Raw genomic sequence first — 3,586 nt, 5'->3', positions numbered from 1 at the left:
TTAAGATCCAGACGTCCAATGACTTGTTCCCTAATCAGAATCCGTGGATGAACCAGGAGGTCCGCCTCCTGCTAAAGGCATGTGACACTGCTTTTAGATCTGGCGACGCGCAGGCTTTTAGTACATGCAGGGCTATAAACTGTTTGCCCTCCTCCCCTCTGGCAGGTGCTACAGGTCTCTCCGTTCCCGTACTAGCAGGCTCAGGAACAGCTTTTTCCCATCAGCTGTCACCCTGCTAAACTCTGCATCGAGGAGACCCCCCTTCCCCCTGAACTCCCACTCCACCCATAACCTCCATGGACTGAACTGTTTCTCTTACCATATTCTTCACCACTGACCCCCTTTCTACTTTACAGCCACACTGATTGAAGGGTAGATGTCAAGATATGATAAGCTTAACACTTATGTAAGCAATCAAAAAAACTATTGGATTTGATACAAAAATACAAAGAAATTGATTTTTGGCATACACAATATGGGTATAATATAATTTGAGACATAATCTTAAAGTTTTATTCTGGATTTTATTCCGGATTTTTCTTTATTCTGGACTTCATTCTGGACTGACTGTCTGGAATGGTGAAAAACAGTAGTTCACTAAAAGGGCTTTTCCTGTGAGGATCTAATTTTTATCAGCAGCTTTTGTTCCATTTACACTGGGAAAAAAGTGAATCACCCACTCACAAATAAGTAAGTAAAAGTACATTATTTTCTGAAAATCTGTTGCTGGGTAATTCAGATCAAATTCCCTTTAAGTTTCTTTCAAAAATTCAAGTTGAGATGCTTTTGAAAATGAGTGCCCTGGCAGTTTCTCTCCTCGTCAAAGAAAAGATTTGAAGGCCGAGCACAAGATTGGATAACGCAGAGGTTTTGGCAGCGAAGGATCCACAGGCGTTGGAAATTGCTGTTGGAAAAATGCTGCGAGATAGACCACACAATAAGATGAGACAGTGGAATTCTAACAGTAGTTCATTCTGTCAAACCACAATGGTATGAATAGCCAGATCGCATCGAATAACCTTCACTTTGAAGCCCTAAAAAAACACTGCCCTAAAGCTGCATGGATACCAATATTTAAGTTCAGGAAGTTATGTGGTATATCAGACATTTTTCCAAGTTTTGGATTTGAACTTTTGAACATTATTTGGAAGCCAGCAGTGAACCCCCTCAAGCATTAGGGTGTTTTGGATTATCTTCAAGAGAAACCAGCAGAAGACACTACTGTAGCATGCAGTGGGAATATTCACCACTGTCTTCAAGTAAACACCATGGCGAGCACAGACGTGGAGGCCAGGGGGAGTAATTATCTGTCCGCCTTCCCCCCTTTTTCTTCCTCTCACCACCAACAGCACACCCAGCTGCTCAGTTAGCATGTAGATGTTGATATTAGCCACGCTAGGTCTGATCCAGGGTTCTCATTTTAAAAGAAACAGAAGTTAGAGTTAATACTGACGAGTGCTGTGGGAGCATGAAACCTCCTTAATGTTCTGAATGTATTTAACGGTATGTTACTGTAGTTTCAGCCGAACCTGGTGTGCTGCTGCTGATCTAACTTTACTGCCCTGATGTTAAACTACTTATAGTCAACAAGTGATTTGTGTTTCTTTGTCAGATAACACTGTCCAGCTGCACTTACTGATTTCTTACTGCCATCCCATTATATCTGGAGTGGTGTAATATTTGCCAATTTTCGATCTTGGCTCTGCTGATGAATTGAGAATGAGATTAGTCAATGATATAAAACATTTTAGCTCAAAGAGCCATTGATGGGTTGCAGGTGAGCTCACAAGATCTTTTTGTTTTGAAAAGAGGCTACAGTTTGTGAAAGTTAGAGGTTCCTTACAGCACAGCACACCACAGCAAGACATCTATGCAAGCATGTTACTGTATCAGCATGTATGATGCCAGACACACACTTCACCAACAGCTATGGCAATATGATACTGTGCTTTCATACAGAGAAAAGTATAATTTCCACATTAAAATCCTTAAAAAGTCCTCCTTCGGGCGCTCGGTTAGCTCAGTCGGTAGAGCTGGCAACCCATGTACGGAGTTGCTGCAGCGGCCCAGGGTTCGAATCTGACCTGCCACCCTTTGCTGCCTGTCATCCCCTCTCTCTCTGCCCACCTTTCCTGTCTATCTTCAGCTGTCTCTATTGAATAAAGGCAATTAAAGGCCTCCTTCTACCTCATTGAAACTTCCAGAATCTCTGAACATGCAAATGTTGTTTATTTCTAAAGTTTTCCTGCTGGACACAAGATGTCTCCTACTTCACTGTGAAGTCCATTCTTAGTATGACCGGTTTCAAGTTTATACTTGTAATATCATGATTGTTAGAAATTATAGACACAGAATTGTATAAAATACCTGGGAAACTGGGAAATCGATATTCACAGGAAATAATCTGCTCTAAATTCATCCAGATCTCTTGTTCTTCTGCACATACAACATTCAAACAGCACACTGTAGCAGAAAGAAGACACCCTGATTTTTGAGTAGAGGCAGAATATGTTTAACCACATGGCTTCATTCTCCCATCTCCTTTGTCATACAGATCTCTAACATGTATGGAATATGTTATGTGTGTCTCTATTGTTTTTTCAAGTTCTGCCTTTCAGAGCGTGAAGAAATGTGAAAACCATGTTGCATGCCAGTGAAAACTTCTCCCGCTGGGTCGCCCTCACACTTGCTGTATAACAAGCTGTTAGAGAGGTGCTGTTGTCACACTTGACGAGGGCGCACGTTCAGAACCGGTGAATTCCTCCAGCTACAGCCGCACGCACAACAACCCACTTACTGCCTGTCGATACCACGCTCTGGATGAAATTGTATTCTTAGACGTTTATCTGTTACACGGAGAGACACAATGAGTTGTGGTTAAATACTCATTGTTCCTCTTTCAAAATGCACGCCTGCCTCCAAATGAAACCTAGATACGCCATGAAGTTCTCATTTGTCACGCAAAAGATGTCATCTGTTGGCGGGGGCCGAGTCTACAAGAGAAGACAGCTGTGAGATTAAAATTCTCACACGCTCTCTCAGTCTAAAATACTTTGGGGCAGACGGCTTATTATGGCATTCCCTTTCATGTCTTTGGAATAAACTTATCACAGTAATGCTCTTCCCCAGATCTCACATTGATTCACAACCCCTTCGGCATGTCAGGAAACTTCAGATGGAGATGAAACGAGAAGGGGAATAAATAGTCTTTCAGATATGCAAGTCTCTCTAATCAGCTGTGAGACAAACAGCTAGAGTTCAAAGAAAGGTCGTCTAGCCCAGCGGTTCCCAACCGTTTTTTTTTTCAGGCGTACCCCAACAGAACTGTCACATGAGGTACCCTTCCGTAGACACCACCAGTCATGTTCCAAGTATGCTCATTTAAATTTTAAACTGGAAGCTATTTAAAGGACCAGTGTGGAGATGGCAACCAACTAAATCCAGCTCAGCCCACCAAATATGTAGGAGAAACTATGGTGTACGTAAAAACGCATAAGGCCCTTTGTACTGTAGACTATCGTCAAAACATGACAGTTCAACATGGCACCCTCTGTAGAAGAGGACCCGCTCCCTTTGTAAATAAAAA

The sequence above is a fragment of the Morone saxatilis genome, unplaced genomic scaffold (genome assembly GCF_004916995.1).
Source record: "Morone saxatilis isolate NCDOM2014 unplaced genomic scaffold, NCSU_SB_2.0 Contig7, whole genome shotgun sequence".
Classification (NCBI taxonomy): Eukaryota; Metazoa; Chordata; class Actinopteri; family Moronidae; genus Morone; species Morone saxatilis.
The sequence above is the reverse complement of the archived record's forward strand: the minus strand, read 5'-3'. Positions refer to the sequence as shown.